The 16,291-nt window shown below is 42.3% G+C and overlaps 1 long non-coding RNA gene across 1 annotated transcript in view; it reads right to left on the minus strand.

Annotated features, from left to right (window-relative positions):
* Positions 1-11,941, minus strand: part of LOC144588223 (uncharacterized) — a 196,034-nt gene extending 184,093 nt beyond the window's left edge. The window contains exon 1 of the long non-coding RNA XR_013543664.1: positions 485-11,941. This is a non-coding gene — a long non-coding RNA (uncharacterized LOC144588223). The remainder of the gene's footprint in view (positions 1-484) is intronic.
* Positions 11,942-16,291: the final 4,350 nt, after the last annotated feature.

The raw sequence follows: 16,291 nt of genomic DNA on the forward strand, positions 1-16,291 counted from the left end.
AAATTCTGAGAAAACAAAATTAAATCAACTTAACCAAAATTTGAAGACCCACTCAGTCTGTGAAAATGGATACTAGTTCAGCTGCTTCTGACTTCAATCATCTCCGTTCAGAGCTCCAAATCTCTCATAGGGCATTAACTAACTTCACAATTGTTGTTTATTCTTCACTCTAGGCCTAAAGCTGATCTGAAAGCCCATTTTCTGAGCCTTATAAAGATCTTCTGTTGAAATACATGTCTAAATTATTTTCTTTTGGTGCTGTAGTGACCTGGAACATTATTTCTTTCTAATACTTGTACATTTACCATTTTGTTGTTATTGTTGTTGCTTTTTTATTTGTAAGAATTATGGTTGCTTTGATAGAGAGATACTCAGTGGATAGAGATTTGGCTATGGAAACTCATGCAGGTGTGTGCATTGCTAAAACCACTCCTTAAATAAACCCCATTACAGTTGTTGTAAGTGGATTCAGACTTGACAGCACCTCTCTCTCTCTCTCTCTCTCTCTCACACACACACACACACACAGAGAGAGAGAGAGAGAGAGAGAGAGAGAGAGAGAGAGAGAGAGAGAGAGAGAGAGAGAGAGAGATGGTCGGGGGGGGGGGAGTCTGCATTAAGCAGTTATCTTGGTTTGCTTCCTGGCTCTGCAACGTTTGTACGAACCTTTTTTTTTTAAGTGTGTGTTACTGATATATGTCACACGGGCATTCCACCCTGTTTCATGCTTAATGTATTAATGGTAACTACATTCAGCACTTCCAATAAAAAATTTATGTACAAACAACATATGACTGACTGATTTTTTAGGTATGGTGGCTTTATTAGCAGTGATGATATTCTAGGAGATAGTGTAAAAAGAATACAATATATACCATTTTACAGTACTTGGGTTGATATTTAAAAAATTGTTTATGCTCAGTCATCAAACCTTACCACAGTTTTCAGAAATATTCTGGTTACAAGATCAAAATACCAATTCTTCTGATGCAGAATATTATCTGTGTTAATACTGTCTGATCCCAAAGTGATAATGATATGTGTCAATTCATTGGAAAGGCCCCCTGTACATGCTCAGAAGCACTCTCTTTCAATCATTTGATTTGAAAATAAATTCTTTTCTCCATCTTCTCTGAAAGATGATAAACAGGTGCTTGAACTTATGCACTGGCTGGATAGCTCAGTGAGTTTGGTATCTGGTTGCAGAGCCAGAGACTTGGAATTCGGTTCCCCTGTGTACCCAGAAGAGTCAGCCTGTGTGACTTTGGGCAAGCCACACAATCCCAGGATGCTCTCAGAAGAAGGGACCAATCAACTACTTCTGAGTACTCTCTACCTAGAATACCCATAAACCAGAATGGACTTGATGGCTCATTACTACTACTACTACTACTACTACTACTACTACTACTACTACTACTACTACTACTATTTTGCTGTAAAATTAAACATTTGTCAGCTATAGCTTTGGAATTCTGCCCCACCCCCCCCAGACTAAGACAAGAACTTACAGTTTTGAGCACCCATCAGTTCCCTCAGCTTCTTTGCACAACTAGTGCCTCCTCCTGATGGAAAAAAGCAACGACATGTTATCCCTGTTTTTCTCAACTGCTAGGCTTCTTACTGAAAGGAATGTTTCCTGAATGCTAAGTAATATTTAGAAAAAAATGTGGGTTTGCTAAAATGTATTCCTGCCTGGTTGTTCATTGTATATAATAGCACTAAGTTCTCTTATCTATGGTCAGGGCTGGAACAGAACTTTCATTTATTGTTTCTGCCATTTGCTTCAAAAAGAATTAATTTTCCACTGGATTTTGAGAATTTATTTGCTCTCAGTGATAATTCTGACTCCCCCCCCCCCCGGCAGTTTTAGAGACATCTATCAAGTCAAATCATCCAAGATGAAATGCATTTCTTTTCCTGCCATTTGTAGGCACATCTGGGAGCTGTAAAAATTGCTCTTGCTTGGGAGATTCTCCTATTTTCTCTTCTTTTTCTGCCTTTCTGTTGCCCCCAGTTTCCCATCTAATTGGGTGCTACAGGAAAGACAAATTGTTATTGTCAGATTTTTTTTTTGAAGTAGGCTGAAAGCAGCACGTTGATTTATACTTTGCATTCATAGTTAGAATGTGTTTAGTCTGAGACTGGAATTCCCAAAGAACTGTGATGGTGTGCAACGAATACTTTTCTTTCCCCCTAGACACATATACACCATCAGGTAGTCTGAAGTGTCTGTAAACTCCATTTCACCAACCTTGACCTGTAACCCACAGGCTTTGTTGTCTAGCACAAGATTAATCCTACAGTACCTCCACTTCTGAGTCGTAGACTCTGGTTTTCCTTTGCTCCTCTCCAGCCGGAATGGTCCAGGGTTGAACTTTAACTTGCCATCTGTCTTTGCCTAGCTGCCAATGTTTTGGAGATTAGTGTGTTGGAGGTAGGTTAGCTATATTTCTAATCAGGCTGTGCCTAAAACATTTGTTAATGTATTTTCTAAATATGCAAGAATTCCTTATCGTTGATCATGGGAGGTTCAGATTTTCAAAGATTTGAAGTGCTCTTGTTTCCTCCCCCAGTTTCTGGTTACTCTAGTACTCCAAATTCTTCATCAGTGAACACAATTGGAGAGGAAGACTGTGACTCTTCTTTTAAACATACTGCATTTGACCACAAGTAGCGAGGGCTGAACTCAAGCTGATCTTTCTGTCGGAGACTCTGTAAATTTGTCAGCTGCACAAAAAAAACCACACACACAGCATTAAACATTTCTCCTTCAGCACCAGTGCCATAAAATGGTGCAGGGCCATTCCCCAGACACAGCCTCATGACCCCAAGGCCGTATCTCTCACTCTCACTCTGTCAGTGAGCGAGAGATCCGTTTGCTCCTTGCCCTCAACCGTAACTGTCCATTAAGCCTCCCAAATGTTGACAAAAGTTTCATCACACCCAAAAGGCATAAAGTCAGACCCTGCTGACTTTACCATTTTGAATCCTTTCTAAATGACCTTCTGCCTCAGTGGCTCCTAAGAAAACAAAAATGCTGCCTCCCTGTTTAGGCAGCTGAAGGCCCATCTGGGAGCCATAAAAACACTCTTGCTTGGGAATGGGATCAAGCTGCCCAGGGCGTCAGTGCTCTGGACAAACCCACATTGCTGAAATGCCACTTTTTAAAAAAGCAACTGGTGGGTCACCAGGCAAGACAGGTTAGAATAGCAAGTGACATTTATCATATTGTCTTAAAATGGTGTTGGGGAGAATTCAGATGGTTTCCATGAATCAATAGAGACGGCTTACCTTGTCTTTCCTGAACTACATCCAGACCTGGACCTCAGGCTCACAGGGTTCCTAGAGACCACAGAGGATCCCAGAGAAGTCAATCCCTCCCTGGGAAGCACCTCCCTCTGGTCACTGCCTGAAAAGATCCCTTGTGCTACTTTCCCTGTTATATTTAATCCATGGTGGCAGAGCGCATGGGGACTCTGTACATCCCGATTGGGATGGTGTGCAAAGTGACATGAATGGTGTTTGGGCTGCCTTGTGTCCTTTAATAGAGAGAAGTAGGGTGAAAATATTTTAATTAAATAAATTATAAATTATAAATTTGCTTAATGGAGGAAGTTGGCATGGAGGAAGGGCTGATGCTGCAAGGCTCGAGGGCCAGGACACCGTCTGGTTTGCCAAACTGGTCAAGGAGGCCAGGCCAGCCCCCACAACCGAGAACGTTTCTCCATATCTGGCCTATAGTAAAAGAAAGATGACAAAAAAGAGAGTCTCAAAGTCCCTCAAAATAACACCACAACTGAGGGTCAAATAGTTTGGGTTTCACTCCCTCTGTGCACCCCATCCTAAGAGACTTGCTGCCAGGGCTACTAAGTATTGTACTATTTATTTTGTTTCAAAACATAATGGTATCTGTTGTGTGCAATATTGGGCAGGTAATACTGGTGAGGCTTCAAAGGAATAAAAGCAAGAAAAGAAAAAAAGAAAAGAAAAGTGTGCTGCTTATATACTGCCTTAGACACCCTCTAGGCAGCTAAATACCGTATGTAATTAAATATGTAGCATTTAATTGTGCAGGTTACATATTGCCCCCTCCACCAGTGAGTGGGGCACTCAATTTACTGACCTCAAAAGGATGGAAGGCTGAGTCGACCTTCAACTGGCTACCTGAACCTGTTGGGATTGAATGCAGGTCATAAGCAGTGGCTTGACTGCAGTAGTGCAGTTTAACCATCGCGTCACAAGGCTCCTCTTAAGGAGGCTTATATTCAAGGAAGTAGTGTTGAGAAGCCTAAGTTCAGAAAAGAAAATTTCAAAGAAGAAAACAGATACTTCCAACATGAAATCGAACTATTAGAACCAATGGCCAAAATCCTGTTAGTTACACCCACTGGACTAGTGCACTCAGCCTAGATCTCCATGGCAAACTGCTGTAAGCAAAAGAAGTTAGCACAGGCATTTGCTGTTGTGGACTGAGTCACACAACTCAGCCTATAACATAAAATTTCTGGGCCAACTCCTTAATTTGAGGTTTATAGATGTTGTGTCGGCATATAACTCAGTAGGCCAATATGTTCAAATATTCACTGCAAACTCCCTAAGCTTTCTTGCTCCTATGCTTTTTCAAATCAGTTTGGAGACCATCTAGACTGGTCTGCTGCTTTCAGGCTCTACATTCCCATTGGCTTTTAAATTTTAGCTCCCCTTTCCTTAAAAAGTGTGTGATGAGGCAGATGTTTTTGAGTTAATTTTTTGTAGGACAAAAGTTCGAATAAATTGAAGTCAGCAAGGGCCTAAAGGAAATTCCTTTGATGAAACACATTTTATTAATATTTTCAGCTGCTTTTATTTTATGATTGGCTAAAGAGTTGCCAGCATGGTTGGAAACCTCCCACAGAGATTTCCGGGCAACCATGGTGAGATCTACAGTGTACGGGCACAGCCAATAAGCCTGTAGTTCCCAGCAGCCAGCTTTGAAGCTAATGGGCCCTTCTTAACTTATCCAGAAAAGTTCAGACCACATAAAGTCATGGCTATGAAAAATAAATAACAATAAGCATCGAAGACACACAAGATACACACAAAAAGAGACCAACAGGATATAAGTTCAGACACAATGGACCACTTAAGAGCTACCCTATGGCTTTCCAGCAAATTTATCCAATTTGCCCTTTTCCTCTCACAAATCAATTTTGATTAAAAAGCCAAAGAAAACAAAAACAAAAATTGTGTTATATTTTCTCTGTCAGTTCCTGCTCTTCTGATCAGCAAGAGGGTGTGTAATCTGGAGACCTACAAAACTATAATGAATGAAGATGTGTGCATGAAAACATTCTCGACAGAGCTGTAGGATCCGGTCCTTCTAATGCAGGACAGATGGAAGGAGAGAAGTCCTTTTCTGTTCATAACCCTTTTATTTTCATTCTCTCTGCAGTCAGCATGCCTAACTCTGAGTAAGATCAAGTGGATGAAGATAAATGTACAAATACGACCCTCTGCAACTGAGCCTTGCTTGCCTGATACAGGGAAGGCAGCATACAAGGTGGTGTATGAAAATAGATTGTAATATCAGATGAAAAGCTTCTCAGGATTGTTCCTCTAATAGAGCTTAAAAATCATCATGGCTAATTTTGATTTTGGCTGTATCCTTCTATATAGCGATGCTGTATTGCATTCAAACTGATCTCTCAGTTCCTCAGCCATTAGGTTTTTCTGCTTTTTGCACTTCTTTTCTTATTTATTTTTACCTTGAACGGTCTGCTATAATACTCTGTACTTATCACACCTGAATTTCATGACGAAAATATTTTGATTCCCCCCATTTTATGTGTTTTTATAATTTTCTAGTCTTTTTCTAGAACTCTTTCATTTGTCATGCTCTCCATCCATTTTTTTAGCATCAAGCAATAAATCCACATTTCAAATCCTTGTAATTTTTCAGAAGTCCATGATTCCATGCCATACAGTAGAAATGGAAATGTGTGGTACCATAAATGCACACCCTCAAATCTAGCACACACTTAAATCCAATGGATCTCTCTGCAGTCATCCAACATCAGCATCTCACTAAATTGCAGTTAGAGAATGGGAAAATGAGCAAGGAGAGAAAAAAAATTACAGAATCATAGAAATGCAGAGCTGGAACTTCAAGTGTTATCTTATCTAATCCCCCACCAGTGTAGAAATGCACCGCTAAGGCATCTCTGATGTATGGCTATCTAATCTCTAACAAAGCAGAGTCCACCTTATTCCAAGGTAGTCCCTGCTGCCACCAAACAGCTCCTGCCATTAAGAAGTTCTTCCTAACCTTGCAATCTCCTTTCTTTTAATATGTATCCATTGGTTTGGGTCCTATCCACTGGCACAACAAACATGTATGTGTTCCATCTTCCATGTGACAACCCTTCAGATATTTGAAGACGGCTATCCTATGACCTCTTGCACTTCTCTGTTGCAGGCCAAAATGACTCAGCTCTCTCAACTCATGCTTTATTCCTGCTTGGCTTCCAGATTATTTAGCATCCTCCCTCCCTTCCTCTTGTCGAAATGAATGTTCATGCCTAAATGAAGACTTTACTGTATATCTACGTTGGGAAGGAAGATGATAATGTGAGTACAGTTGTATTCAGCTTCTTCATTGATTCTGTTTTGCCCTGTTTATATTTATCCTTCTTAAAATTCATGTCATAAAAATTCTGGTCTGGTTCTTCCAGCAAGTCCAACTTTTTCGGGTACCTGAGAAGGAGAGAAAATAATTACCACCATAGACAAGATACTTTATAATATAGGTTTGGTTTATTGGAAATAACATGTAGGCTAGGAGAGGAATGGGGCAACAGCCCAAATCATTTGACTTAACAAGGTAAAGAATAAACATACATTTATAAGGATCTTGTCCCTTAAAAAGCACAGATCACAAGACAAAAAGTTTACCCACAACCTTGTATTGATGGTATGTTTACAACCTTCTGACAAGATGTGAAATATTTATACAGACATCAGAAAATTACTGATTACATGGATATAAAGTAAGATACAATAGATGTTTGGTATTTTTGGAACAAAGAATTAAGTTTTCTTTAAGTGCTCCCAGTCTTTATCTCTCACATTAAAAAAATGTCAGTTAGTTCATTACAACTGATGTTCTTCTTCTTGGGGACTTTTTGTTTATATTTTCTTCCCTGTCTCCTTGGCTCCAAGCTGGAAGATGGGGAGTCATGTCCTTGTGGTGTTTCACAGCAGGTTTGTGAGAAAGAGTTGAGGTGCTTATCTTGTAAGAAAGGAATGTGTCTTAGAGAGAATTTCTAGTGAATGGGTTTCTTTATACTAGCCCATTTACAGTGAAATTAACATAAGTCATTGGATACATATTGAAAATAAAAAGATGTAAAATTAATTTTATCTCAGTGTTTCATTTGACCCTGTGCTCCAGTCTAATGAAGTCATCATAAATCCTGATTGTGACTTCTGAAATATTCATTACCTCTCCCAGTATCATATCATCTGCAGATTTGATGACCCATCCCTGAACTCCTGCATCCAAATTTATAAAAAAATCATTTAACAACACCAAGCCCAGGATAAAACCTCTGCACTCCACTTGTCACTTCTGTCCATGATGCTTCCTTTGGTATGGTCTGTCAACAGATCCATCTAACAGAGTATCAACATTTACCCCACATTTTGCCAGTTTGCTAAAAAAAAATGTCAAGGGGAACTTTGTCAAAAGCGTTGTTGAAATCATTATACATTAAATCATGGAAGTAATATCTTGCCAGATGGTATGTTTATTCTTATGCTCTTGTCGAATCCCATTTGAAGACCACCTAACATGGCCACTATCTTTTACTTCATTGTCAGAAAGTAAACTCTCTGTGAAGAAGTACTTTTTGCTGCTTATCCCAAATTTCCCAACATTCAGCTTGTTAGAATGACACTAGATGTTGACAGGAAGAAACCCTTCTCTCTGTTTGCTTTCTCCTCATAGTGCATTATTTTATACACATTTTATATACATCTATCATAGAACATTACAACTGGTCTCACAGAACATTACAACTTGTCTTTGTAAAAGAACTGCAACAGCAAAAGAAGATAAAATGTTACAAATAACATTATTGCTCTTAAAAACTTCTTAGCCCTGGAATAGTAGATCTTCTTTTTCTATTTTTCCACCTTCTGCAAGATAACATTGACTGCAGGGCCAGTTAAGAATTTATTAGATCTTCTCAGCAGGGCATAGTTTCCAGATTCAGGGTGTTCTGGGACACTATCTACTTGTTTTTGGAGTTTTGTGGAAAAACTTTGAAAAGTGACATATTCTAAGGTTAAACCTCAGCTAAAGCCTCTTTCTTAACAGTAATTCCATGTACAACTAAGATAAAACACACAGACACCCCTTGAGGCAGTGACAAGTTGTATATTTTGTAAGGCTCCATTTTCAGGGTCAAATTACACAAAAAGTTGAGTTGTGGGGATGTTTCCCATGAGAATATCTTTTGTTGATCCAAAGTATTCTGCAACGTTCAATCCAGATTGGACATTTTTGGGATAGAGCAAGAAAGATGATGATTTTTCTCAGCTGTGTCATTTTGTTTCTCATAATCATCAGCTCTGTGGTGCTTCCTCCTCATTTGCCTCTCAATGTACTGTATCTTTTTTGCCTGTGAAGTAAAATGGGGCTGGGAAGGGAAAGTTAGGAGTAGGAAAAGTGTATCACAGGAAGAGACAACCATCATTCCTTCTATACAAACATCCAGTCAAATTGCAAGTTCCTATAGCTGGGGCTATAGGGATGTGGTGGCGCTGTGGGTTAAACCGCAGAAGCCTCTGTACTGCAAGGTCCAAAGACCAGCAGGCATAAGATCAAATCCACATAACAGAGTGAGCGCCCATCACTTGTCCCAGCTCCTGCTAACCTAGCAATTCGAAACCATGTAAAAATGTGAGTAGATAAATAGGTACCACCTTGGTGGGACGGTAACAGCATTCTGTGTCTAGTCGCGCTGGCCACGTGACCATGGAAACTGTCTTCAGACAAGCACTAGCTCTACGGCTTGGAAACAGGGATGAGCACTGCGCCTTAGAGTCAGACATGACTGGACTAAATGTCAAGAGGAACCTTTACCTTTACCTATAGCTGTTTTAGCTGGCTGGATAGCTCAGTGAGTTAGGTATGGGTTGGGAATTTGGTTCCCCACGGTGCCTCCAAGGAGCAGAGTAATGTAAACTATTCTAATTTCTTCTTTATTTCCATTATATGTGCATGATAGGATAGGTTCAGTTTAATCATTTTTGATCTAGTGAGAGTTAAGGCTTGACTTGGTTGAGCCCCCACTTTTCTGCTTTCCTGGTTGTCTTTAGTATATGTTCAGCTCTCCTCCAACACCCAAGGCGTTTATTTTTGTCCTTTCTTTCTTCACTCTCTTTCTTTCATCCTGTATGGATGATTTGGACCTTGATTTTCAGTGACATTCTTTGCTAACTCCAGCCTCTTCCTTTTTTTATTTCAAAAGGCAAGTGGACATTTTTTGAAAAACATGCACACAACATGTTCGTAGAGCTTTTGGTCCAATGAAGCTTTTCTTCCTCAGGTTGTCTCCTCCAAGGAAAGGGCTTGGGAATTTGAACACAACTTTCTAGTCTGCATTCTCCATCTCTACAGGATACTATCATGTTCTCACTACCATTCACAAAGTGACACCAACCAAGGGAAAATCCCAGAAGCTGACACCTTTCTTCATCAGTTAACCACTTCTCAACCAAACACAAAGCAATTGTCAACACCGTTTTTTGACATGTTTGAATGATAGTGAGCACAAGAGGGGATCCTATAGACCATCTTGACTGCTGCCATTGGTGTTCTCAATATTCAGACTGCCCTTTGCTCTGTATGTTTGACATCCTTTTTCTGCTGGAATGCGGGCATGATATTTTGAAGAAATATTAGGCCATTTCCCGGCATTTGGAATTGTGGATACAAGAATATCCCACATTCATAAACCGGAGGGTTTTTTTTTTTTTGAAGAACTGAATTCAGTTCTACAAGAAGGGTAAGAAGGCATATCAGGCAACATCACTGAGATTCCAAGGATAATGGCTGCACCCTTGTGTCTGGCTACAATGTTCTCAGGGTCACCAGGTCTTGGAAACAGTGAGACAGTGTAGGCTGTGCTTGCTGGTGCTGAAAAACATGAATATTTGAGAAGACAGATGAGCTTCTTTTGGGGGCAGTTAAGAAAGAACAGTGCCTCTGTGCTAAATAAAGGTTGGCACTTGAGTTACATTCAATTATGTCTGGGACAAAAAAGGGAGTTTCTAAGTGTTATGACAGCTGCAGAGCTGAGGATGTCTCTGTTGTGAGACAATGCAGAGCTTTGTGAACACAGGATGGGGGGGTGGCTTCAGGCTGAGAGCCCACTGCTGTAAAGCAGACCCACTCTGACTGCGAAGCACAGGCTAGTCTCCATGAATGCTTCAATGAAGAGCTTGTTTGGGTTGATTCAGTTACATAATGTTGAGGCATGAACTCTGACCCATAAGGGAGATGCATTACAGTTCATATACGATTTGCAAGAAGCTATTTCAATAAATCTACTCCTCCTTCATGGGTTTGATTCATAATATTTGTATTTGCTTCCTCTCAGTGTTTAGCTAATGAGCAGGGTAAAATTTATCTACAATTGTCCCAATGCAAAACATAAACTTGACCCTATTATTGTGTCTCTATCAAATAATGAAAATAAAAAATTATCACCACATCGTCTTTATGGTGCTGTCAAATGACTAAGGGCTTCCAGCAATCTAACCCAGTGAGACATAAGTAGCAAACCTGAGTAGCAACTACAAATCCTAAGCATTTTGAAAGTAAAATAGTTCAAATCCCCTTCAAAATCTAGCCATGGATTTGTCAAGGAGTTTCCAGCACACCATTTGGTCCAGTTCTGTTGGAAGACTTCCATTATTCGGGTCTGGTTAACCAGATGTTATCCTTCATCTATATCAGTGGTTCCCAACTTTGGGTCCCCAGCTATTCTTGGACTAAAACTCCCAGAAGCCTTCACCGCTAGCTGGGCTGGCCAGGATTTCTGGGAATTCTAGTCCAAGAATATCTGAGGACCCAAGGCTGGAAACCATTGGTCTTTAGATTCAGTCCTTTCCCCTTATCTTTGCATGTTACATCTAGAAGGGAATGTCCTCTTAGATCCAGGAGGTAGTAAATGTGCATGTGTACACATGTGCTTATGAGAGAGAAAAATAAAAAAAGTGGGGGAAATAGTCTCTACTGTTTTAAAGAGGTCTTCACACATGCTAGGCCTGGGAGATGTGAACAACAATTGGCTTGTGTGAGCAGAGAGCTGTCAGTGTGCCATCCTCAGAGAGGACTACAACAAAGGAAGAACATGGCTGTAGGGAGGGTGTATTGGTAGAAATAGAACAAGAAGGAATGGGGAGGAAAATGTCATTGGAGGTGTGTTTGGCAGAAGACAAGGGGAGAGGAGCGTGATTTGATTGTTTGGGAAGAGGCATTAAAAGAGGGGGAAAGCGCACACATTTTTCAGATAACGGATGAACCATTACCAGAAAGGAGAGATCAGGCGGTTCAGACGGAGAGAATCCCTGAACAAGATAAGGTGCCCGGACTCTTGAAAGACTTTCCAAACCTACGAACTGGGGGAGGCTTACTTCCTGATCCAGAAGGTAAAGAGGCGAAGAAAGGAAATATAGAACCACTGGAATGGACTGTTGTGGTCTATCCATGCAATCAGCCTGTGGGGAAGGAGGGTGATTCATCCCAATCCCTCTTTGATTCAACGCGAGGGGGATAGGGTGAGACACCCGTGCTGCGGCAGGATCTGTGCAGTGCGCAGCAGCCCGCTGAGACCTGTGACGGACAAGCGGCGGTTTGGGCCAGCCCTGATATAAGAAGTGACTGGACAACTCCTGATGTTAGGGTTAAGAGTTATAAGATCCTACCAGAGTTAAATTTAATCGATCCGTTCGAAGCCGTTGAATTGGATGTATTAAAGAATAAAAAGGATTTTGTTGAAAATTCAGAGCAGCCTCCGTTTCTCTTTCCAGCTCCAACTTGGGGACCGCTCAAGGAAGGAGAAGGACCAGATCACAGCTTGTAATTCATATTCCCTTCCTACGGTAGGTGTTCAACTGGGTGGTTGTTGGCCACCTCCAAGCATTCTTGGATGAAACTTTATTTGCTGGATCAATGTCAATTAAGTCTCAGCTCTGATTCTGTTACTTAACTGACTCAGCTGTGCTGTGGGTAAAACTGGGTGAGTGCTGGTGAGCACAGCTCACTTAATTTTCCTGCATCTTGCAGAGTCCTTTAATACCATCCGCCAGGAGGGGCTTTCTGAGTTTGGAGAAAGCATGGCTCACCAGTTCCACTACATTTTGGAACAAGGACTGTTATGCTTGGGAATTTTCGATGGTCTCCTCGGTATTCATGCTTTGGGTTCCACGTGGTATTATTCTTTCCTGAAGCTTTTGTCAGCTCCATCACAATGGGAAGCCTGAAGTCCTTTCGTTGTTGTTGGACTTCAACTTCCCTCAAGATTTCCTTGGTGTCAATTGAAGTGTCATGGAAATTGCCACAGCAGATTTCTAGATGAGGAGACAAATCTCCAAGCTAGTAACACTGGAGGATGAGAATGTAAAACTCTTGTGTGGAGGTTGGCTTTCTCTTCCTGGGTGCCCACCTCCACACATTCACAGCTGGCCCCAGGACTCAGGGGCTCAGCACAATGCTGTGTGTTGTATTTTTATGTGGTCAGTGCACCAAAAAAATACTAGAAATGAGGGGAGAAGATTGGAGAGAGAGAGATTGTGGTGCATGCACTTGCCAACCTTGCTGAGATGCTTCTTATCTGCTTCTTATTTCAGCTGCTCTTGATCCCTGATCCAGTGGACCCTCCCCTGGAAGTCAGCTTGCATAAATCATCATGACCTACTTGACTGCAGAAGTAGATTGCCCTCTCAGCTCTTTCAGTAAAAGCCAGCAGCTCCAGCTTGCATTCCACAAGGCCTACCTTTGCCTCCCCACCCCACTCCAGCACATCCCTACAAACTTTTCTAATTCATTGCTTCAATGACACACAGATCAATGGAAAAGGGGTTTCTTGATGCAAATGACATTAAAAAGCACTATATGGTGGTTGTTACATACAGCACTGATGTTACCTGTCTGTCATGGGTTTGGAGGGAAAGTTCCATCCTATGGGGAGTGGAAGGCGGGACATCAGGAGGAGGGGCTGTACTGTATATATATGTGATGCCTGTGTGGAGAGTTTATGAGATGCTGAGAGACACTGGGTTGTGACGAAGCAGCAGCTGGGAAGAAGAAGCTGTTGTGGGAGTCTGTGTGTCAGACAGGGTACTTCTGTGTGTCAGAGTACCAACCTGATAGGTTCAGGTGTCTGTTGGTTAGCCAGAACTGATAGGTTCAGGGTCTGTGCTTCAAGTTAAGGGTTCTGGGTGAACCAAACTGTATGCTTGTATGAGTGAGAATAAGCCACGTTACTTTACCTTATTCACCTGATTGTTTATTTTTCCCTGTGTGTATTTAAAATAAACCTTATTCTTTTTATTGTTTAAAAATCCATCCCTGGTCTGTGTGACTTCTTAAAGGGAATGGTTGGTGGCAGCTTAGTGTAACTGTGTGACATATCCCAGTAGGTCTGGGTTTGTCACATTGATTGGTGTCCAGCGTGTGGGATACGACTGGTCCAGTTGTCCAGTGGTCCAGCAAAGCCTTGGCAGGTGTGCCCAGAGCAAGGGGGGTCTAGTCAGGGACAGTCTGAGGCGCGTAGGTAATCTTCTAGGTGTACCTCACGGGGAGGTGCGCTAGTAGAAGAACGTGCCAACTGGGGAGACTTAGATTAAGGTGCTCTGAGGTAGCCTAGTTTTGGCGGGAAAAAGCTGAGGCAAAACTGCGTAGCAACAGCGAGCTAGCTTGCCAGCTGAGAGGCCCAGCAGAGGGGGGTAGGCTCTGACTCGATACTGTTGCAAGTTTAGTGCTGAAGAACAGCAGCAATCTCTAGGGAGAGCTGGTTCTGAGGCAAAAAGGAAAAAAGTGGTCGTTTTATTCTGAGGCTTGACTTTTTAAAGCAGCCTGTTCTGAGGGGGGATTATGCCCTTGACTCGAAGCCAAGTAGCAGACATGAGTGAAGTGAAAGACCCCCAGATTGACCAAGGTTCTGAGGATGAATTTGGCTCAGTGCAGGGTGACAGCACAGGAGAGCAGGACCCAGAACTCAGAAAAATACTCCTAGCCCAACAGCATGAACTGAGGGTGAGGGAAATGGAGGAAAGATTAGAGAGAGAAAGAAGGGAGGAAAGGGAAAGGCAATTTGAAATGGAGCAAAGGGAAAGAGAGAAACAGCGGCAATTTGAATTAGAGAGAGAGAGAGAGAGAATGGAGAGGGAAGAAAGAATGGAGAGAGAGAAAATTGCTCTGGAAAAAGAAAGAATGGCGTTTGAATTAAGAAAATTGGAAATGATGAACCAGAACAATAATAACAATAGGGATTCTGAGGGAGGCCAACTGTCTAAGGCTGACCTGAAGAAATTCCCTGTGTACCACAAGGGAGATTGTCCTGAGGTGTTCTTTTCCTTAGTGGAAAGAGCGTTTGTGGACTTCTCAGTGAGGGAAACTGAGAAGATGACCATCATGCGGTCTTTAATCAGTGGTAGCCTGGCTGAGGTTTATGCCGAGATGCCTGAGGAACTGATGAAAGATTTTGCAGAGTTTAAAAAACTGGTGTTTGCCAGACATGGGATAAATGCAGAGCAGCTGAGACAAAGATTCAGGTCCCTCACCAAGAAACCAGAACAGACTTTTACCCAAGTGGGGGCCCAATTGGTGAGGCTGCTTGAGAAATGGCTATCGCAGGAAGGGACAGAGACCTATGAGCAGCTTAAAGACTTGATAGCACTGGAACAGTTCTATTCAGTCCTGCAAGGGGAATTGAAATTCCAGGTGAGGGAAAGGAAACCGAGGTCTGTGGCAGAAGCCTCAGAGATCGCAGATTTTATTTCCCAAATAAGAAAGCCCTTGGGTGAGGGGAAATCTGTAGGTAAACCCAAAGAAACCTACAGCAAGTACTCTCAGGGACCAGGGAAAAGCCAGCAAGGGGGAGGGGCCCATGGTGAAGGGAAGCCCTCAGACATGAAACTAAGACCTCAGATTTTGGAGGGAAAACCAAAACAAGATGAGAGAGAATCAAAATACACCAGAAAATGTTATTTCTGTCAGGGAAAGGGTCATCTAATCTCAGAGTGTGAGAAATTAAAGCAGCTAAAAGGAATGGTGCCTCAGGAGTCTAGTGGAACCAAGCCAAAAGCTGTGTTCTGTGTCCAGAAAGAGCAAGGCTCAGTGTCGCTGAGGGAGCCTGTTGCCATGGCTACTCAGTCTGGAACAGCTACCTCTGCTGATCAGGCTGAGGAAAATGGTCCTCTTGTGGAGGTAAAGCACTGCTTGCTGATAAAAACAGATTCTCAGTTGTTTGAGACAGCAGGGGTGGACGTAGGAATACTTGACCGTCAGTATAGGGGGCTGCGGGACACTTGTTCCCAGGTAACCCTGTGCCATCCAGATATTATTCCTAGGGAGTTTATAATCCCAAATGAGAGCATGAAGGTGGCAGGGATTGAGGGGCAGGTAATCTCTCTGCCAGTAGCAGAGGTACCTGTCAACTTTCAAGGCTGGAGGGGAGATTGGCGGCTAGCGATTTCATCGACTCTGCCAGCAGCCGTGCTCGTGGGAAATGACCTGGCTGAACATGTGAAACGGGTGCTAGTGATTACACGCTCACAAGCCACCACGGGGACAGTTCAGGGGGGTAATGATGAGCCAGAGACGGAAGCAGAGGGGAGTTCAGAAGCTGTGGTGGAAACCTTAACCACAGACAGCAGATTTGGACAGGAGCAAAAGGCAGACGCCACTCTCCAAAAGTGTTTTGAACAGGTGACTGACGCCCAGCTAACACCTGAAACTCCAGTGAGATTTCTGGAGAAAAAGGGGATTTTATATAGAGAAACCCTGAGGAATATCTCAAAAGGGGGAGATGGGATCAGAAGTCAGCTGGTGGTACCTGAAAAGTATCGCCCCATGATCTTACAAAGGGGTCACTCTGACATGTTTGCTGCACACTTAGGGGTGAAAGAGCCCCTTGATTTGATCAAACAAAATTGGGAGCAGATCACCCAGGATGACCCACAAGACGTTGTGACATACATAGACACCTTGATGAATGACCTAAGGAGAAATCTAGAG

The sequence above is a fragment of the Pogona vitticeps genome, chromosome 3, assembly GCF_051106095.1.
Source record: "Pogona vitticeps strain Pit_001003342236 chromosome 3, PviZW2.1, whole genome shotgun sequence".
Classification (NCBI taxonomy): domain Eukaryota; kingdom Metazoa; phylum Chordata; class Lepidosauria; order Squamata; family Agamidae; genus Pogona; species Pogona vitticeps.